Here is a 22,901-nt window from a genome sequence, read left to right as displayed (position 1 = left end):
CTTATGAGCCCTGGGATAGCTTTAGCGGACAGCCCAGCCCAGCCTGCCTCTCCCCCCGTTGGAGAGAGAGAACAAGAGCAAGAGAGACAGAGCGATGCACTCCACAACCTCACACACTCCTCTAGTGTCCAGTCCACTACTTTATAGAGAGATGCAGTCCACAACCTCAAATCAAATCAAATTGTATTTGTCACATACACGTTTAGCAGATGTTATAGCGGGTCCAGCGAAATGCTTGTGCTAGCTCCGACAGTGCAGTAATATCTAACAATTTCACAACATATACCCAACACACAAAACTAGTAAGGAACGGAATTTAAGAAAATATACAAATAGACAAGCAATGACACACTCCTCTAGTGTCCAGTCCACTACTTTACCAGCCACAGTCAGTCTCCCTTGTCCCCCAGCCCTCAACTCAGACAGACCAACAGCGTGCTCTTTAGCCTCTGCTGGGTCGAGTGTTCAATCTTTGATAAAAGCCACAGGCCAGTCTGAGTCTCCTATCTCTCTTCCCCCCCCCCCCTCTGTCTCTCTCTGGGTATCATGACACCACGGCCCAGAAGTGCAATATAATCCCCCTAAGGGACCAGGCAGGTGCAATGTTAAATATTGATAACCCAAGTTCAGGAAGCCACTGACCCCCCCTTCTCTATCTTCCTCCATACTTCTTTCTCTCTCCCGCTCTCATTTCCTGAGTGGTATGTGAACCTTGAGACAGTGGAGGGAACTGAAAAATTCTCAATCCTCCAGGCATGTCCTAGTTTACAAATTAGTAACAATTCATATTTTCTCACTCATATATATAAACGGAGAATATTGAGTTGAATTCATGTTAGTTGACAACTACTAAATGTAAATCAAAACTAAACGTTGAAATTACGTCTGTGCCCAGTGGGCTACTTTTATAGTATTTTGTTGACATTTGGAAAGTTGACCTACAAATGTGTTGTTGCCATCAGGCCTGTCGTAAAATAAAATATCCAACATGTACTTTACTCGCATAAAGGTTGGCTGGAAACCTGGTTCATGTTAAATAAATGTATTTGTGCATATCGGGTCCGAGTGGGGAAGCCCTGGGTCAATTTCGGAATGGGACACTAACTCCAATCACCATTTATCCTCATAATTCAGATCGGGGGTTGCGTTAGCTTTCAAATTCAAAACCTTTTCGAAACGCAGACCCACCAAAAATCTGCGTTTTAATAGATTTCACCTGAGTTCTAACTAAACACAGAAGTTTAATACATCGGTCTACTCAGTGCTCTAGTCTAGAATGCAGGAAAATACGTGTCAGTTCAAGACGGTGCCATGTTAAAAAGTAGTTTTCTTTACCCCATGTCATTATAAAATCACATACAATTATTCCATTAATCCGAATGATGTTATAGCCTTATATGTTTGTACTGGACAGTGTTGATTAAATACGAACACTATAATAGGTGTATTGGAAAAATGACCAGCTCCTGACATGCATAATTAATTTATTTGATTTAATTGATTTCATTCATCATTAATGTTCCCACAATGTTCAAATACATACAAATAAATAACATGTTTGTTTGTGGATGATGTAGTAGTCTGTAAGGACTGACCAAAACGTCCATTTAAGTGAGGTGGCAAAACGACAACATACTGACATACAGTCCTCAATGAGGACTTTGATGACCCATAAATGACCCATTTCTCTGTGTCTGGCATCTGTCTAGGAATGGCAGATGATCCAAGCTGGAAAAAGAAGACAAAACACAGTACACTGATGTAATGTTCACACAAAACCCTTTAGTTCTCAATGTGTCAATGTGCTGTCCACAGTGAAACCATATAAACAATATAAAGGAGCGCTTTAGAGAAAAGTAATAACCTCAGCAACACAGACCTGTTATTTACACCACGCCAAGTCAAACTGAGTGACACACAAACAGGCCCACAGGCCCAGTGCCCATGGTTGGGGCAGTTCTGCGTCTCAAATGGCACTCTATTCCCTATTGCACTACTTTTGACCCTGGTTAAAAGTAGTGCACTATGTAGGGAATAGGATGCCATTTGAGACGCAAACAGTGTGTTTTTGGCCTTGCCATCAATGGTGCCCATTTATGCTCCGAGGTCATTCTGTGCCTCTAAACACATACGACCCAGGAACACCTAATACCTCTGGAGGAAATGCCAGAGAATTAGAGGCAGGGGCTGGAGGTGTAGGGTGGGCCGGACAAACGACTGGGTGCCACCTCAGGGGTGATGCACAGTTCAGCATATAGGGGAAAAGAGATATAAGTTGCATGTTAGTCTGTGCTTGACCATTAGTAAGTACAAGTAAGCTACAGGTAAGTACAGATAATCTACAGGTATGCAGTAAGTGGGTAATTCCACGAAATGAGTCCCTTTTGCATTCTTTCAATATTTTAGGTGCACCAATATTTAATTTTAAAAGCCTGTTTTATTAAATGAAGTTTCCTTTAACATACACCACATGGAAAATTCAATAAATCAGATTTTTTCTTTTAATAAAGACTTGCTAACGTGCCCAAATTGTCCCTTTGTGCACCATCTGTGACTTCTAGGAAGACATCTGCTTTGTTAGGCTGTGGCTGTGCTTGATAAACTCAAATAAGTACATAGATTACATGCATTTAGTACTAGAGTCTACACCATAGACATATACAGTATGTATATAATTTGTCCAAACCAGAAACAACATGTTTAAGAGGGTTGCATCAACTGCTGTTTTTAAAAAGCAGCCCTTAAAGATAAATGTATGCATTATATTCATTCCACACCTTTGTCCTGGGTTGTGTTCATTAGGGTAACAATGGAAAACGTTATTTTAAAAAACTCAACAGAAAGTAAGTCCAGTTAGTCCCTCCCCGATTCAATCCATTTTCCTCCGTTTGGTGCCTAATGAATACGACCCAGGTGCGTGTTTTTGTTAGTGTCTCACATTAAAAACTAACAAAATTCCTACCTGTATTTCTTATCTTAAATAGACGTTAAAACCACAAAATGTATTTTCCCTGAGATATTTTCTTTAAAGGAGTAATAAAAAAGAGAGATAATAGAGACAGACTGCTGTCTTGAACTGGAGAGTAGAAACACAGTAGAATGAACAGTACCTCGTCTGATAGAACTCTAGATACTCTTTCTACTATTTATATTTTCAAGTTCAGAGACAGTGAAATGTATTGCACAGTTAGTTCCAGACCTGGGTTCAAATACTTTATCTGAGCTTGCCTGGCTTAATGAGCCATTAGAATAGTCCCAAAACGGTAAACCCCGCCCATCTGGCACTACTGGCAAGCTGAGCAAACAATCACAGTATTTAAAAGATTTCAAATAGTTTTTGAAACCAGGTCTGGTTAGTTCCTCATATAGATGGCATTAGAAGAAGAGGGCATGGTTATTTACAGCAGACACTAAATTCCCAACAACCATTATTATCTTCTACCAGGCCTTAAGTCTATTTTTCACCTTTAGGACAAGAGATGCACCCTGAACCACATCTACGTGCTTAAATACAACCCATACACAACGTCAGGATCATATCATAACGTCACCGACAACCAGAGATGGAATTGGAGAAGTCACTCTGGGAATTCACCTTAAAGTAACTGCCCAGTGAAAATCTAACTTTTAAGAGTTAATATTCTGTTAACTCATATACAAATAATGTTGTTGACTATTCCTATACTCATATTTGTTGCCAAATTATTAATATATATATATTTAAACTTTAGAAACTCAGAGAATGTTTAAAAAATGCTTGCCATTTCCTCATAGAACATGATGTCATCTCCCTGAGGAGGAGGAGCTAGCCAATCAGTGGTCTACTTGCGTGAATATTTTTAATGACCGGTATACCCACACCATTCTGTTGTTGGGGTAGGCCCATACCATTCCAACACAGAAAAGCAGCTTTTTAACATACCTAATAAAAAATTAAAAAATTTAAGGAAAACTATTTCACTCATATTGTAAGTAATTATAGGTCATATTTCACAGAAATCTGGAAACACTGGGCAGTTACTTCAAACACATTTTGTACATGTCAAAATTATTTTACTTTGTGAACTCTAGTTCTGCATGTTCCATCCAATTCCACCCCTGTTGACAACACATGAGTAATGCAGTAGTTAGTCTTCAGCAAAATAAGCACACTAAGTCACATTCTGAGTGTTTGAAATAGGATGGTTAAGACAGAACAAGACAGTTCCACTATAACAGCAAGTATACAGCAGCATTAGTGTCTCCAAGGCACACAGCATACAGGTGTTAAGATACCAGGGGACTCATTTATAAACCGTGCGTAGGTACAAAATATACCCCAAAACATGTGTGCGCCAGTTCACGCAAAAGTTGGCATTTATAAAAAACTGAACTTGTTGTAAAAATGTGCTCGCCTTCCCGCAGACTTTAGACCATGCGTACGACAGTTTCTAGTGGTTGAAGTATTGCATTGCAAGCAGGCAAGTACATTTATATTTTGTGCAAATGGGGAACATAATGGACACGCTTATGCAAAACAATAAACAGTTTAATAACAAGATGCAATAACTTGCCGTTAGTGAGAAAAGCAAAAATATATTTAGTTTATATTTGCATAAAAAAAAAAAATGACATAGGCATCTATTTCCCTGGCTATCATTTATTTCATTTCCGTGATCATTGCATAATAAATTCCTCACCTTTTCTGTGATGGTTTCATACTCACGAGGTAGCCTATATAGGCCAACAACAAGGATACCATTCGTCCCATATCTCATTTAATTGGACCCACTTCACAGTAGTAAATTGATAAGCTATTTCAAGTATTTTGCTCTATGCCCTTTGTTCCGGAGTTGCGCAGTTTTATTAACGGTGGAACAGACGGGTTTGTAGGTTACTTCTGTAGCTTACGACTGAATACTGTAATTTCACATTTCTTGAGTAGACAATATTGCATTTATACACATAATACAACTTTTCATAACCATTGCAGAATAAATTCTTCAACTTTCCTGGCCATTATGGGTCCATATTCCCGAAGTGCCATAGCCTACAACAGATTACCATGCGCATCTCTCATTTAATTGGGCCTATTAGATATGCTATTATTTCAAGTATTTTGCTCTATGCATCAGAAAGGAAGCGTGGTTTATAACATTCAGTAGAATTTAACAGGTGAACAGACAGTTCATATTTTACATTGTAGTGTGTATGGCTACCACTGTTAGTAGACAATGTTTCAGAATTCGGGCAGTGCAGCATAGGTTCGAGAAAAAGTAAATGCAAAACATTAGGCCCTATTAAATTCAAACGGTCTGCTTACTGCTCCACAGCAATTTGCAATTGTTGTTGTCTTTCATAAACTTTTTGTAGCCTAGGCCTACAGCAAATGTCACTGCAGAAGTTTAACATTACGCAATTACCTCCAAAGACATTTGATCGAGTTCGCTATTGCGTTTAGAAAACTGCCTCGGCCTAAGTCGAGTACTTCCAAAGTATACAGCAAATAAGGGCGTTATTGTCACCATAAAAGGTGAATGATAGGCGTTTTTTTTGGCGGAGTTCTAATGCTCGTTCACTCGCGCACAGTTTCAGGACGGGTCTGATTTATAACAGTATACATATGTATGTATGGCGTGTGGCAAGTTTATAAATCTCAATATTTGTGTACATATGCAGTCTTTTCAGAAATGGCGCACGCAGATATTTAGTATGAAATTTACGCAACGGTTATAAATGAAGCCCCAGAGTATTTGTCGGTCAGCAGACTCTCTGGAGTAGAAACCATAGAAATAAAACTCTACTTCAAAGGTCGAAACAGTGTTAAGGTATCTGCCATCATCAGACTATCTGGAAATAGTAGAAACAGTGGTAAAAGGTTGTTGTGCTGTTCGGTGCATGGCTTCACCAGTGTTCAGGTTGAGTAGAATGGGTAGACTTTAGCAGGCTTCACCAGTGGTTATCTTCAACTGCAGGAGAAAACAACAACACTCTTTACACATCAAGAAATAGGGGCACTAGCCGAAAGCTATAGAGATGCCAGCGGATAGCTGAATCGCAACAGGTCTATTTGGCTCGAAGAACCAATTTGTACAAGTGTATGAATTGAACTGAGCTAGGCTCCGCTGGATCAGGTGTGGTGGATTGCTACAGGGATTCTAGTTATGGCAGGGTGTAGATAACATGAAAGGATATTCATGGCTTAGTGAAGAAATACTCAGAGATGACTTTCAGTATGAACAGAGAGCTTCTCTATCCACAGAATGACAGACACACCTCAGATGTAGGACCTGTCAACAGTCTAACAGGGGGTATTCTCTGGCCAACACAGGTGATCGTCGTGGAGATACGGCCGCTAGGAGCTCGTTGGCTATCTCCTGTCGGATCTCATCAGCAAGGCTCTCTTTGATCTGAGGTAGAGGACAGAAGTTACACAGAGAGACTAATCAATTAATCAATCAATCAATGGTCTCTTTGATAGGTAGGGACAGAAGAACTGACTACATTCAAACAGAAGACAATGCTCAGAAACTGAGTGAAACAAGGAGGTGCCATCAGAACTTGTCCATTAAGAAATGCTTGTTTATCGTTGCATAACGTTTTGCCACAGAGTGCTCTAATGAACACGACCCAGTATTGGCAGTACACCCTGTTCTGTTGCTGTAATCAGGCTTCATAAATAAAGTTGATTTTAAACAGATGTGTGAAACACAAAACACACACTGACAGACACCTCTCATCCCTCAAAACAATTCAAGCTGAAATCCTTAAATGGTGAAACTGCCACTTCCGTTTGCAACATTACAACAACAAAGAAGTTACTGCAAACATGAACACTGTTTTTCCCGCTTGGACATCAATGTACGCGCAATAAAAGAGCACAATATGTACAGCATTTTTTTCACCATGCTGCACGATGCTCCTCACCTCGGCAAAAAAAACAATAACAACAGTGGTGGGGCGGCCAGTTGTGTAATTTCCCCTTAATGCAGATTCCATCTTTAAAGCCCTGCCAAACACTGACATCAGGCCACTGACTAAGAAGTAGTCCTATAGTATAGCCATAGGTTCCTGTGGAATCCAACTTCCATTTTCAAGCTTCAAAATGTGCTCCATTTGTCCCCTGACAAGCTCTTAAAATCAGCTCAGTGAATGATTTTTCATGAGCGGAATCGTCTGTCAATAAGAATGTAGTAACCTTGTCCGTCAGCCAAGGACATAATAAAACATGTCCTGGGTGATATTGGCATTTGTTATTGCACCTCAAACACAAATACTGGCAGGCACTGGGCAGAGTCCAATTTGAGCACTCATAGTTCAGTGAAGGACAAATCTTAGAACACACTGAGCTCACTAACCTCCTTGATGAGCTGCTGTAGCTGGGGGTTGTCTGCCCTTCCTCTTCCTAACCTTCCTCCTCTTCCTCCCTCCCTACCCCTCTCCTCTAGCAGGTGGGGGTCTACAGCTGCCCCTCTTCCTCCTCTGTCCTCTCCTTGTGCTCGATCCTCTGGATGTTGCTCTCCTGTCAGTGCCTGGCCTATGGCATGGTACTGAGCCTCTGGAGGACTGATCTGGCCCTGGGGGGCCCCTGTGGAGGCACCAGGCTGTGGAGGGGGGGCTGGGGTGAGGGAGATGGAGGCCCGGTACACCTCTGTCTTCTGGGGGCCTGGGAGAGGCAGCTCTGGGGTGTGGGAGGAGCCTGGGTGACATCCGAAGGACCTCATTGGACTGGCTGACCTGGAGGAGCGGCCTGAGCTCGGGGTGGGTGCCATGCTAGGTCTGCCCTCCGCCCCGCCCTCATAGCCCAGCTCTGTCTGCAGGTACAGCGGTTCCATCAGCAGGTTCGACATCTGGAGGGAGAAACCACACAAACCACAAGCATGTCACAGTGAAGTGCGACAAGAGTAAAACCATATAGTGCATTCGGAAAGTATTCAGACCCTTCCCCACATTTTGTTACATTACAGCCTTATTCTAAAATGGCCCTGTGTAGCTCAGTTGGTAGAGCATGGCGCTTGCAACGCCAGGGTTGTGGGTTCAATTCCCACGGGGGGCCAGTATGAAAAAATTAATAATAATATGTATGCACTCACTAACTGTAAGTCGCTCTGGATAAGAGCATCTGCTAAATGACTAAAATAAAAATTTAAAAAAAATAAATAAATAATGTTCCTCAATCTACACAAAATACCCCATAATGACAAAGCAAAAAGAAAAGTTTAAAGTTTTTGTAAATGTATAAAAAATTAAAAACAGAAATACCTTATTTACATAAGTATTCAGACCCTTTGCTATGAGATTCGAAATTGAGCTCCAGTGCGTCCTGTTTCCATTGATCATCCTTGAGATGTTTCTACAACTTGATTGGATTCCACCTGTGGTAAATTCAACTGATTGGACATGATTTGGAAAGGCACACACCTGTCTATATAAGGTCCCACAGTTGACAGTGCATGTCAGAGCAAAAACCAAGCCATGAGGTCGAAGGAATTGTCCGTAGAGCTACGAGACAGGATTGTGTCGATGCACAGATCTGGGGAAGGGTACCAAAACATTTCTGCAGCATTGAAGGTCCCCAAGAACACAGTGGCCTCCATCATTCCTAAATGGAAAAAGTTTGGAACCACCAAGACTCTTCCTAGAGCTGACCGCCCGGCCAAACTGAGCAATCGGAGGAGAAGGGCCTTGGTCAGGGAGGTGACCAAGAACCCGATGGTCACTCTGACAGAGCTCCAGAGTTCCTCTGTGGAGATAGGATAACCTTCCAGAAGGACAACCATCTCTGCAGCACTCCACCAATCAGGCCTTTATGGTAGAGTGGCCAGACGGAAGCCACTCCTCAGTGAAAGGCACACTGTGGAGTTTGCCAAAAGGAATTAAGAATTAAGCCAAAGGGAATTAAGTATTTGATCCCCTGCTGATTTTGTACGTTTGCCTACTGACAAAGACATGATCAGTCTATAATTTTAATGGTAGGTTTATTTGAACAGTGAGAGACAGAATAACAACAAAAAAATCCATAAAAATGCATGTCAAAAATGTTATAAATTGATTTGCATTTTAATGAGGGAAATAAGTATTTGACCCCTCTGCAAAACATGACTTAGTATTGGTGGCAAAACCCTTGTTGGCAATCACAGAGGTCAGACGTTTCTTGTAGTTGGCCACCAGGTTTACACACATCTCAGGAGGGATTTTGTCCCACTCCTCTTTGCAGATCTTCTCCAAGTCATTAAGGTTTCGAGGCTGACGTTTGGCAACTCGAACCTTCAGCTCCCTCCACAGATTTTCTATGGGATTAAGGTCTGGAGACGGGCTAGGCCACTCCAGGACCTTAATGTGCTTCTTCTTGAGCCACTCCTTTGTTGCCTTGGCCGTGTGTTTTGGGTCATTGTCATGCTGGAATACCCATCCACGACCCATTTTCAATGCCCTGGCTGAGGGGAAGGAGGTTCTCACCCAAGATTTGACGGTACATGGCCCCATCCATCGTCCCTTTGATGCGTTGAAGTTGTCCTGTCCCCTTAGCAGAAAAACACCCCCAAAGCATAATGTTTCCACCTCCATGTTTGACGGTGGGGATGGTGTTCTTGGGGTCATAGGCAGTATTCCTCCTCCTTCAAACACGGCGAGTTGAGTTGATGCCAAAGAGCTCGATTTTGGTCTCATCTGACCACAACACTTTCACCCAGTTCTCCTCTGAATCATTCAGATGTTCATTGGCAAACTTCAGACGGGCCTGTATATATGCTTTCTTGAGCAGGGGGACCTTGCATGCGCTGCAGGATTTCAGTCCTTCACGGCGTAGTGTGTTACCAATTGCTTTCTTGGTGGCTATGGTCCCAGCTGCCTTGAGATCATTGACAAGATCCTCCCATGTAGTTCTGGGCTGATTCCTCACCGTTCTCATGATCATTGCAACTCCATGAGGTGAGATCTTGCATGGAGCCCCAGGCCGAGGGAGATTGACAGTTATTTTGTGTTTCTTCCATTTGCGAATAATCGCACCAACTGTTGTCACCTTCTCACCAAGCTGCTTGGCGATGGTCTTGTAGCCCATTCTAGCCTTGTGATGGTCTACAATCTTGTCCCTGACATCCTTGGAGAGCTCTTTGGTCTTGGCCATGGTGGAGAGTTTGGAATCTGATTGATTGATTGCTTCTGTGGACAGGTGTCTTTTATACAGGTAACAAACTGAGATTAGGAGCACTCCCTTTAAGAGTGTGCTCCTAATCTCAGCTCGTTACCTGTATAAAAGACACCTGGGAGCCAGAAATCTTTCTGATTGAGAGGGGGTCAAATACTTATTTCCCTCATTAAAATGCAAATCAATTTATAACATTTTTTATATGCGTTTTTCTGGATTTTTTTGTTGTTATTCTGTCTCTCACTGTTCAAATAAACCTACCATTAAAATTATAGACTAATAATTTCTTTGCCAGTGGGAAAACGTACAAAATCAGCAGGGGATCTAATACTTTTTCCCCACACTGTAAAGGACTCTCAGACCATGAGAAACAAGATTCTCTGGTCTGATGAAACCAAGATTGAACTCTTTGGCCTGAACGCCCAGCATCACGTCTGGAGAAAACCTGGCACCATCCCTACGGTGAAGCATGGTGGTGGCAGCATCATGCTGTGGGGATGTTTTTCAGCGGCAGGGACTGGGAGTCTAGTCAGGATTGAGGGAAAGATGAACGGAGCAAAGTACAGAGAGATCCTTGATGAAAACCTGCTCCAGAGCGCTCAGGACCTCCGACTGGGGCGAAGGTTCACCTTCCAACAGGATAAAGACCCTAAGCACACAGCCAAGACAACGCAGGAATGGCCTTGAGTGGCCCAGCCAGAGCCCGGACTTGAACCCGATTGAACATCTCTGACCTGATAATAGCTGGGCAGCGATGCTCCCCATCCAACCTGACAGAGCTTGAGAGGATCTGCAGAGATGAATGGGAGAAACTCCCCAAATACAGGTGTGCCAAGCTTGTAGCGTCATACCCAAGAAGACTCAAGGCTGTAATCGCTGCCAAAGGTGCTTCAACAAAGTACTGAGTAAAGGGTCTGAATACTTATGTAAGTGTGATATTATAAATGTGCAAAATGCTTTGTCATTATGGGGTATTGTGTGTAGGTTGATGATAAAAAAAAAAAAAAACGTAATCAATTTTAGAATAAGGCTGCAATGTAACAAAATTTGGAAAAAGTCAAGGGGTCTGAATACTTTCTGAATGCACTGTAGAATTAGAATTCCTAGAACAGACATTCCTATTTAAGTGAATGTTCTGTGATGGGTGGACCTGCAGCCATATTGACGATACCAATATTAGGAAGTGAAAGCAAGTTCATTCTATTTCTATGAATAGAACACACACCATTACAGGAGGAACCGCCTAGAGGAACAACCTAGAAAAGAACAGCCCAGACCCACTGCAGGTACTCACTGGCTCCATAGCTCTCAGAGCAGAAGTGTTAGACAGGCTGTCCATGCTGTGACCACTCTTCATACCGTGGAGAAAGGAGAGATAAATATCAACAACACTAATGTTACATTAAAGAAGAGGTACGTGATGATATGATGGGTGGCTAAACAACAAACACAAGAGTAGTGATGTACATCTAGCCTGATGTCATGTCAAATGAGAAGAACCCAGAGGAACCCACAGTACTGGTGCCATGAGCAAACAGAGTCATGACAAACCATTTATCCAACATGTTTAGGAGTTATGAGTGAGAGAAAGGGTGAGAGAGTATCAGTCAGTCCTGTCTGTGTGTGTGTGTGTTTCCAGGTATAGTTTCAGGTACCGACCATGCGGCGGCGGTAGAGGCTGTGGTGGCTGGCAGAGCAGAGCTGTTCGTTCATGGCCAGCAGCCGATCCTCCAGCTGGAGCTCTAGTTCCTGGAGCTCCCGTCTCACTGCTGACCGCAGACTCTGCAGCTGCTCAGTCTCCTGCCTGGCAATCACAAACGGAAAGAGACCACTGTTACGATGTATGGACAGGTAACTGCCAAAATAATGGAAACACTTGAGTAAATGAGGGATACAACGTATATTGAAAGCAGGTGCTTCCACACAGGTGTGATTCCTGAGTTAATTAAGCAATTAACATCCCATCATAAGTCGCTCTGGATAAGAGCGTCTGCTAAATGACAAAAATGTAAATGTAAATGTGAATCATGCTTAGGGTCATGTATAAAAATGCTGGGCAGGCCATTAATGTTGCTACCATGGCTATGCCCGTATAGGATGAGTGGTCACTGAATGGTTTGATGTGCATGAAAACGATGTAAACCATATGCAATGACCGCCTTAATCACCAGATCTCAACCCAATTGAATACTAATGGGAGATTCTGGAGCGGCGCCTGAGACAGCGTTTTCCACCACCATCAACAAAACACCAAATGTTGGAATTTCTCGTGGAAGAATGGTGTCACATCCCTCCAATAGAGTTCCAGACACTATGCCAAGGTGCATTGAAGCTGTTCTGGTTCGTGGTGGCCCAACGCCCTATTAAGACACTTGTATGCATGAATGTCTGTCTGTCTGTCTGTCACAGACTATGCTAACATCCGTGTCCGAGCCAGTGCGAGGGCCTCTAGCCTACCTCTCGTCGTGACTGAGGTGCTGGTAGACTAACGCCTGTTGTTTCATCAGGGACACTTCCAGATCCATCATCTGGGTCCGGAACACATTCAGACTCCTCCTCTTAGCCTGCAGCTCCTCCTGGAGAGAGGTCTGAGGGGAGGAGGAGGGGGAGAACAGTAAGAAGATTACTTTATTGTCTATTGTCACAGCGACACAGGGAGATTTTCATTTGGGCAAAAGATCGTCCTCTGTCCTCCGTACTCTCTCCTTCGCGACCTGGAAACCGATAAGTGGTCAACGAGTGTCAATTTGTTAGTACGCGAACGGAAGACTGTCCTCCCCTCCTCGATAGCCACCTTCCATCAAGGATAGTCATGTGTAATCCTTCGCAGAAGAGTTTTGATATCTGCCACGCCCCCTTTGAATCAGCTTTCGTTTTGTTGGAGGAGAAAAGCACGCACAGGTTTAGAAACAATATGCTACTTATAATTGTATCAATAAAATGTCTTGCACAACTAACTTAATATGTTTTTATCACTTTACACATTTATTTTGGGATCCACCCCGTAGACGTTTGCCTGATGACATGCAAGTGGAGAAGGAGTCATTTCATACAAGCGCATTTTCATCCACGCCGCCTCTCCTCGATTACCTTTGACCTTTTTCTAAAGGAGGCGAGAGAGGACGGAGGAGAGAGGATGCAGGAGTTGAGCAAATCCAACTGAGAAAAGGCCACAGAGATTTGTCTTTGTCCTATTTCCCAACCCCCAAGACAACCCAGGAGAGGTTGGAGGACAGAATAGGTAATCATGGATTACATTTCTGTAAGAGTGGCAGGTCAGGTGAGTGAATACCTCAAACAGTGGCTGGGCAGATCTCTGAGGATTAAAAACGTCTGAGGGAGTGTCTGCTCTGCGTTCTGATGAACTCTGTTGAGCACAGAGAAACCACAGATCAAATAATTAGTCACTGATAAACTAGCATGCAAACGTCTCTGCTTGCATTATGGGTGGGATGGTTATAGAACAGAAAGTTATAGAATACCTATGTACTATACTATACTATATTTAACAGACACTTTAATCCAAAGCCATTTACAGTAGTGTGTAGTTGTTTTGTCTCACCTGAGCCAAATTCTGTACACTTCCTCTGATGTCATGAAGGACCCGTCTGAGCTGCATCTCAGTGGTAGACATGGCTGGTGGAGGGTGGGAATTAGGGGCTGCCCCCATAGGGTCAACTCCAGGGGGGTAAGGGAATGAAGGATGGTGGCCAGGGTATGGAGTACTGTATGGATCTCCATAGGGGGCAGTAGAGAGATGTGGAGGCAGGTTGGAAGGTGTGTTTGACAGGTTAGAGTAAGAGCTATGGGCAGTATAAGGATTGTTGCTGTGTAGGTAGTTGTAGGACCCACTATAGGGGTTACCGTGGTAGTTATAGTAAGGTGAACTGAAAGGTTCGCTATGAGGCGGGGTATTATAGGAGGAGCTGTACGGGGAAAAGGGGTAGTGTGTGCTGTGTGGGAAGTTGTGTGGAAGGGTGTTGCCCATGTTGTTAGTGTAAAGAGGACTCTGGTGAGGATGGTTAGTGGCCATATGATGGGGTAAGTTGGGGGCTGTGTGCTGTGGGAGGGTAGGGTTATTGTGTTGGGCTAGGTTGTGTTGTGTGAGGTTAGAGTTAGGGTTGCTGTGCTGGGTGAGGTTAAAGTTAGGGTTGCTGTGCTGGGAGAGGTTGAAGTTAGGGTTGCTGTGTTGGGTGAAGTTGAAGTTAGGGTTGCTGTGCTGGGTGAGGTTGAAGTTAGGGTTGCTGTGTTGGGTGAGGTTGAAGTTAGGGTTGCTGTGTTGGGTGAGGTTGAAGTTAGGGTTGCTGTGCTGGGTGGGGTTAGGGTTATTGAAGTGGTTCAGGTTAGGGTGGTTATGCTGTGCCAGGTTATGTTGGGTGCGGTTAGGTACGCTACAGGTGCTCCAGGCACGGTGGTGCTCCACCAGAGGTCTCTCTCCCCACTCAGGAGGGGGGCTGTGCAGTGAGACGGTTGAGCGGGTCAGGTGGCGGGGGATGGCCAGGGTGTAAGGGGGAACTCTGCCTTGAAGCTTTCTCAGATCCCCATCTCTCTGTAGCCCGGGGCCATGTGATGGCTCAGCCTCTCTGTTGAAAATTAAGATCTGACCCCCCTCTGCAACCTCCTCTTCCACGATGGACCCCACCTCCTCCTCCTGCCGCTCCTCCTCCTGCCCCTCCTCTGGGGTGTATCGGTAGGAAAAGACCGTCTGAGTGCAGTGCCTGACTGTCCCCTGGCCAAACTGGATCCTGACAGAGGAGACCGCACGGGAGGGGCTGAGGAGGGAGGTAGGCAGGGATCGGGACCTCGTCAGGGGGGCTTTTCTCCTGAACAGATGTCTCGCTGTTACCTTCCCCTCCATCCGGGGGCCCTGGAGGCCTGGGGAGGAGGCCCTCTGCTGGGCCCTGTGGAGGGCCCCGTTGACCCTTGCTGAGGCACTGAGGATGAGGCAGCTGGGGCTAGGGCTGGAGGGTCTGGCTTCCATCTCCACCCTGTCAGGCACACCCTCCCTGACTGGGGCACCAGAGGAGCTGCAGTCTGGGGCCAGGATGGAGCCATGGTCTTCTGTAGGACCAGGCACTGTAGCCGAGTCAGGATCAGCCTCTACGGAAAGCTCAACAGTATTGTAAGTCTCAGGAGTTGACTGAGGAGTCTCAGAGGCAGGAACAGAAGCAGCTTCCTCAGCAGTGCCAGTGCTATGCTGCTGGTCCTGCTCCGAGTCTTGGGTCACTCCTCTGTCTCTTGGTTTAGGTAACTGGTGGACGGTGTACTTTGGTACCTTCTGCTCCTCCTCCTCCCCATTAGGGCTCCTGCTCCCCCTCCCTTCCTCCTCAAGGTGTTTCTGTAGGACAAAAGGGGTCTGCGCATCCTCCTCCTCCTGTTCCTGCTCCACCTGCAGCCTCTCGAAGGCAGGGTGTTCAAGGGCTAGAGGAGTGGTCACCTCCCTAGTGTAGGACGTCAGCGTGGTCTCACTGTTACAGCTGTCAGCCCTCTCCTGTACCGTTAAATAGTTAGCTGAGCCATCAGTAGAGGGGCCCTCTGCAAAACCACTACTGTCTGACTGCTGGCTGGCTGTTCTCAGTAGATGTTCTGTAATGTAGAGAGGGAGAGAGAAAGGGAAAGAGAGAGATGACAGTATGTAAGGTGACAGTATGTAAGGACCATCAGGGCCATCACCAGAGTTTCATAACATTCAGCACTCAGTCCTAAAGACCAGGGGCCGAGGGGCTTGTGGGGCTGAGGAATAAAAGGGCCTTTCTAAAATAATTTCCTGCAATTCTACGTCATTTTACATGACTGGAGACAATACAATAATATATTTTTATACCACACAAATTATCAAAATGTCAAGCTACTCTGACATTTACATACTGAGATCAATAAAACGAATGACCCATGTCTTAAATGCAACCAATAGCATAGGCCATTGAAAAGAGTGGATACACAGATCTTAGGCCTACAATATGAGGAGGAAATTATAGTCCACCAACTTTCCAGTGGCACTCACCTATTCAAACAATTTTTTGAAATATTGCGAAATACCTTCTAGCAGCTGTCTGCTGTTCATTGACAGCCACAACTCAACAATCAGCTGTTTCATATTTGCCGCGTCGGCTGCCTAATTGTGGGCTTCCCGACTGTAAACAAGGCATAAACGCTCATAATGTGACAAAACACAATCTACCGCAATTTTTTAAATAAGCTATTGATCCTCTGTCGCTGAATTATTCTGGTGTAGTATTTTCAATGATTTCATTTATTTTATAGAGACAGGAGTAATTATATAATTTGGCAAATGTGTTTAAATTTATCTGCAGCCCTTCCAGCACCCCTTCCTGCAGCGCTGTGTTTTCTTCCATGCGCTGTGCTCTCCCCAAGGCCAAATCATCAACTTTTTATTATTAATTCAATCGATTGTGGTCAGTAACCCCATATGAGGTTACTGTGTACAATTGAAGTCGGACGTTTACATACACTTAGGTTGGAGTCATTAAAAAACTTGTTTTTCAACCACTCCACAAATTTCTTGTTAACAAACTATAGTTTTGGCAAGTCGGTTAGGACATCTACTTTGTGCATGACAAGTAATTTTTCCAACAATTGTTTACAGACAGATTATTTCACTTCTAATTCACTGTATCACAATTCCAGTGGGTCAGAAGTTTACATACACTAAGTTGACTGTGCCTTTAAACAGCTTGGGAAATTCCAGAAAATGATGTCATGGCTTTAGAAGCTTCTGATAGGCTAATTTACATAATTTGAGTCAATTGGAGGTGTACCTGTGGATGTATTTCAAGGTCTACTTTCAAACTCAGTGCCTCTTTGCTTGACATCATGGGAAAATCAAAAGAAATCAGCCAAGACCTCAGAAAAAAATTGTAGACCTCCACAAGTCTGGTTCATCCTTGGGAGCAATTTCCAAATGCCTGAAGGTACCACGTTCATCTGTCCAAACAATAGTATGCAAGTATAAACACCATGGAACCACACAGCCGTCATACCGCTCAGGAAGGAGATGCGTTCCGTCTCCTAGAGATGAACATACTTTGGTGCGAAAAGTGAAAATCAATCCCAGAACAACAGCAAAGGACCTTGTGAACATGCTGGAGGAAACGGGTACAAAAGTATCTATATCGACAGTAAAACGAGTCCTATATCGACATAACCTGAAAGGCCGCTCAGCAAGGAAGAAGCCACTGCTCCAAAACCGCCATAAAAAAGCCAGACTACGGTTTGCAACTGCACATGGGGACAAAGATCATACTTTTTGGAGAAATGTCCTCTGGTCTGATGAAACAAAAATAGAACTGTTTGGCCATAATGACCATCGTTATGTTTGGAGGAAAAAGGGGGTACCTTGCAAGCCGAAGAACACCATCCCAACCGTTTAGCACGGGGTGGCAGCATCATGCTGTGGGGGTGCGTTGCTGCAGGAGGGACTGGTGCACTTCACAAAATAGATGGCATCATGAGGAAGGAAAATGATGTGGATATATTGAAGCAACATCTCAAGACATCAGTCAGGAAGTTAAAGCTTGGTCGCAAATGGGTCTTCCAAATGGACAATGACCCCAAGCATACTTCCAAAGTTGTGGCAAAATGGCTTAAGGACAACAAAGTCAAGGTATTTGAGTGGCCATCACAAAGCCCTGACCTCAATCCTATAGAACATTTGTGGGCAGAACTGAAAAAGCGTGTGCGAGCAAGGAGGCCTACAAACCTGACTCAGTTCCACCAGCTCTGTCAGGAGGAATGGGCCAAAATTCACCCAACTTATTGTGGGAAGCTTGTGGAAGGCTACCCGAAACGTTTGACCCAAGTTAAACAATTTAAAGGCAATGCTACCAAATACTAATTGAGTGTATGTAAACTTCTGACCCACTGGGAATGTGATGAAATAAATAAAAGCGGAAATAAATCTCTCTACTATTATTCTGACATTTCACATTCTTAAAATAAAGTGGAGATCCTAACTGACCTAAGACAGGGAATTTTTACTAGGATTAAATGTCAGGAATTGTGAAAAACTGTTTAAATGTATTTGGCTAAGGTGTATGTAAACTTCCGACTTCAACTGTAGGTAGGTCTACTGTTACAATAATATTACAAATAATCATCTATCAGCAAGTAACCTAGCCTAAAATTACAAGAGAATACATTCAGTAAGTCAATGAAGCCAATAGTGGTTTCAGCTATATTGTTATTGAAACGATGTAGGCCTTATTCAAATTACTTGAATAACCTATGGGAAAAGTGTACAAATGTGTATTCGCATCAGTAGGCTAAGTGACTGAAATGCATCAGAGAAGTATTGGAAAGTTCAGGAAAACATCAGGGAAGCTCATCAGGTAGGCTATAGGCCTAATGTGTGTGTGTAGAGAAAATCTGCATTGCTTTCAATTGGTAGACTAATGATCATCAGCACTCACCTCAATTTAGCTAACATTTCCCAGCCTGATTGTAACCAAATATCCAAATGGAGATTCAGTGAAAACTCAAATCTGACATTAACTGATTAATCAAGATGAGTTTCCATGCTTGTCTCAAAGTAGCACCATGACGCTGTCCCAATTATCAGTTGACCACACATGGCAATTGCTTTACATGTATTATAACCAGTGGTGTAGTGCAATTTTTTTTAGGTAGCCTACCAGAGAGCCATTTAAAAATATATATATTATTAACCCATCATTTCTGAATGAAAGTTGGTACCGACATTTTACATTTTAGTCATTTAGCAGACGCTCTTATCCAGAGCGACTTACAGGAGCAATTAGGGTTAAGTGCCTCGCTCAAGGGCACATCGACAGATTTTTCACCTAGTCGGCTCGGGGATTAGAACCAGCGACCTTTCAGTTACTGGCACAACGCTCTTAACCACTAAGCTACCTGCCGCCCCATGAAGATATGAAGCCTATTGTATAAATTCATTTTAGAATATACATAATTCAAATTGCATGATTGCCTATGCCTACACATACTGTAAGTGGCTAAATTTCTATTTTTAAAATCTAAAACACCAAATCATAAATTATGCCATCATCAATGTCAATCGTGAATGATAATTCTTCACGTTTTACAGGTGAAACGTCCATGCTGCATGCATGCCAACTATTTGATCCCAACCAGTTTCATGGGAATATGCCTTTCGATCTTCTTGAATGATGTAAGTATGGGTGGCTAACCGGCCGAACTAATCGAATTTTAGAGCAGATGGAGTTAAACACAGGCACTGCATAAGAAAAAAAATGCAACATTTCAACACAATCATCCTAAATTGTCATAAGAAATTACATGGTATTTTTGGTATTACAGTAGCCTGACATTATCATGCTTTTATATTCGTTGTGTTATATAGATGACTAATTCATCATTAAGTGACCTTGCGAGATTCTGAGAAGTGGCGGAGCGTCGCTCCAGCAGCACTACACCCCTGATTATATCAGTTGGATGACTTCGGGAGTTTCATGTAACCACAGGTCTATGAACTAAGTGGCGCACTTAGTTGATTACATTTTGCAGCAGCGCAAAAGATTCGGGGCTGACCCAAAATCATAGCCAGGTCCCGGTGACGTCCATGAGGACCATCAATCTGGGTTTAAACAAAATAAGTAATAAACATTTTCATAGGAATTACGAGAAACATTGTAGTTGAGTCAAACATCTGTGTTCCATTGGTATCTTTGCAACACAGTGATATCACACACTTGCATTACATTTACAATAGTCGGGTTTGCTGACAATGTCATGAAAACAATGGGCACCTTTCAAAGGGGCAGAAGGCCTGTGTTGTTATGGTTCTGGATGGCCAGATAGCTAGCAACAATCACAAGAAACGGCCATGTGGTGAATCATAAGTGGCTTATTTCAACTTGTTTGATCTTGTTCTTGATACCATGTCTTGTTTTGAGGTGTTTTGACTGACATGTCTATGCTAATATGGCTAAAATTGGCTAGATAGCTAGCTAGCCATCTAACCAACAACTGTAACGATGTATTTGAGACAAGTGCTCATTATGCAACTTTATGTTTTCAACATGTTATCAAAAATCTAAGCCGTTATTCCCCATAGTGGCGCACGTGTCTGTTTTGTTGCTAAACAACCAACCCATCTATATAACTTGTGTTATACACACATATTAAAAAGTACATAGAGTTCCCCACCAGATGGCAGTCGTCATCCATTTAGTTAACTTCAGCTCCATGTATTTTGGGTTATAGTGATTCCCTGAAGAGCACATCCCTGAGGCTCTATGTTCTAATAGATTATCACGGTCTGTAGGGAAATAAATATACTGAGTCGTTATATAAGGTTTTATCTAATAAAACATGTATAAGTTCATGAGAAAAGCGGCCCTCTGTTTTAGATGGGTTACTCAATTATAATGGATTGTCATGGGTCCATGTGTTGTAAGTAGCAATTTTCTCAGAAATAATAGCTAAATTAAACCATTCGATCACCATCCTCAAAATGTTCCCTAAATATCTGCGCTCTTCTTCCCTGAAGTCACTAATCTAAAACCTGTGCTACAATTTGTTGACGTGGACAAAACTGGCCAGGATACACCTGTGTGTCTGTCTAAAAGGCCAATATGGAGAATTCCATCAGAGTACACTACGGTAGTATTTAATTACTTTTCATAAGACAAAACATTTTAGTGAATATTTGAGAGATGGTGATTATGCCAGTTAACTAATTTTACTGATCAACTACAGAACATATGGTTTTAATGTAATAAAGTGATTGTTCATATTAGTGGATATCCACGTTGGAAAGTTCGGTAACACTTTACATCAAGCTGAAAGGTATTATGATTTGTTATAAGCAAGTATGAGCCTTTATAATGTCTTATAAAGCGTATAAAATGCAGGCCAGACTCACCACTGCCAGCTCTAGAGGTGCTGCATGTTCCAGGTAGAGCTTCATCCTCATTACTCTGGACCTGAGAGGAGAGATGGACAACATTTTACTCTTTACTAACTTAATCCTCTTCGTTCCTGCAGTATGTGGAACATAAGGCTTCCACAGTTACTTCTATTGTGTGGTGAAACAAAGTCAAACAGAAAAACACTTGGGGCAACTTCTACACTGACACACTTCTGATACATACAGCCCCCTCCCTCCAGTTACTGTAACTATAATCCCGTTCTGTGAGATCTGGAGAGAGAGGAGGGAAAAACTGCAGATCGAGTCACAATAATAACTTGGCCTCCAGGGCCCTCCATATGCTCTCTCATAATTTTCTTACTTATTTATAGACACGAGTTTGTGACCTTAGCTTTTCTCACAATATCTGCTAGGACAGCTAAAACCAGGGTTTGAAAAACAGGCCAGTGTGAGAACCAGGAGATAAAGATAAGAAAAAAACGTTATATTGAACTGGGAGGGCAGAATAGCTCAACTCAGTCAATCATTGAATCCCTCTCCACAACCCTGTGTTTCTGCGGACGGTCCTACCTCCATCTCAAACTGGGTGGACAGTAGCCTACTACTGCTAAGCCCAGAATTCAACACCCTCTTCTCAACCTTCTGTGTGCTGTCAAAACGTATACTGAACTAGAGGGAGCGGTATAACAGTACAACTAAGCCAAGAATTGAACCCCCCTCAACCCGTGTGTGAGTATGGTCCTCTACCTCTTCCATCTCAAAGGAGTCCTTGGCCTGCGTGCGGAGGTGGGCGATGTGAGGGTTGGGCAGCAAGCTGTAGTTAGGTTCCTCGTCTGGGGTTGATCGGATGGCCTGCTGGCCCTTCTGATGGATTTTCTGGTGCTCTTTCCCCAGGTCAGCCTTGCTGTACAGGCTCAGGTCACCCTCCTGGGCCTCCTCAGGGACAACACTGACAGTGACCGAGATGTGATTCTGGCCATTTCCATTTAGCAAGGGACAGTCTCCATTCACTCCAGGGTGATGTCTGTTGATGCTCAGGGGGGCTTCAGTGCTGCCTCTAGAGTGGCTGTCCTCAGTCAACGTAGCCAGAGAAGGAGATTCCTTCTTCATGAAGGCCTTCTGCTTGAGCTCCCCCTTATTGTCGGAGTCAGTAGTGATGCCGCTGTCCCCTGTACCTAGACTCAATTGGTCTGCTTGTTTCTCTGTGGTAGTAGACAGGGCTGTGGGGCTATGAGAGACTCCCTCTGCTGCCCCACCAAACAGGTTATGCTTGGTGATGGTCTTCTTTAGGATCCTGGCTGCGTTCAGGGCTGAGTTGTTTCTCTTCAGAGGAGAAGAAGCGATGATGGTGAGGGGTTCCCCATCCAGGCTGCAGATCTTTTGGACGGGCTGGCCCGACACCTGGGAGTAGAGATGGAATAACTCGTTGGCCACTGTGGTCAGGACCGCGATCTGACGGAAACGACCTTTACAGGGAAAGAAAGAGAGAGGAAACTGGAATGAAAATACAACCTTTAGCTTAGAGGAAACTTGATAAACTCGATAAAGAGAGCAAAATAAGAATCATAATAGAAACAATGACTTGCTGAGTCCTTTGACCCAAGGCTCTAGCTAGCTAGTCTCCAGAAAGCCTGTTTATATTTGTCTCTCTCATCAGCACATTCAGCCTCATGGGTGCAGTTCATTTGGAGGATGATGACAGAAAAAGCTGCATCATGACAATAAAAAACAGCTTCATGGGCACAGTAGGCACAGGCTGTCACAGCTCACAGGTCAACCATAATTCCCATGATCAGTATGCTGTACGTCAAGTCAACACTTAAGAAACAGAAACAGCAAGGCCTTCGGTTAGTGGTGGGGCTGCTGCAAATCAACAACAACTCAAAA

General features: G+C 43.5%; 1 pseudogene across 1 annotated transcript in view; it reads right to left on the bottom strand.

Moving 5' to 3' along the window:
* Nucleotides 1–1,532: 1,532 nt before the first annotated feature.
* The window catches only part of LOC311143348 (protein ITPRID2-like), a 32,991-nt pseudogene continuing 11,622 nt past the window's right edge, over nt 1,533–22,901 (bottom strand). Inside the window, exons 8-18 of the transcript in view lie at nt 21,762–22,480; nt 21,009–21,069; nt 13,689–15,712; nt 13,419–13,493; nt 12,584–12,714; nt 11,786–11,930; nt 11,421–11,477; nt 7,338–7,829; nt 6,256–6,389; nt 5,888–5,948; nt 1,533–1,728 (exon numbers count right to left, since the gene is read on the bottom strand). The product of the transcript in view is annotated as a protein ITPRID2-like (transcript). The remainder of the gene's footprint in view (nt 1,729–5,887; nt 5,949–6,255; nt 6,390–7,337; nt 7,830–11,420; nt 11,478–11,785; nt 11,931–12,583; nt 12,715–13,418; nt 13,494–13,688; nt 15,713–21,008; nt 21,070–21,761; nt 22,481–22,901) is intronic.

The sequence above is a fragment of the Coregonus lavaretus genome, assembly GCF_964263955.1.
Source record: "Coregonus lavaretus genome assembly, chromosome: 16".
NCBI lineage: Eukaryota > Metazoa > Chordata > Actinopteri > Salmoniformes > Salmonidae > Coregonus > Coregonus lavaretus.
Note: the sequence above shows the minus strand (reverse complement) of the source record. Positions and strands in the feature narration are given on the sequence as shown.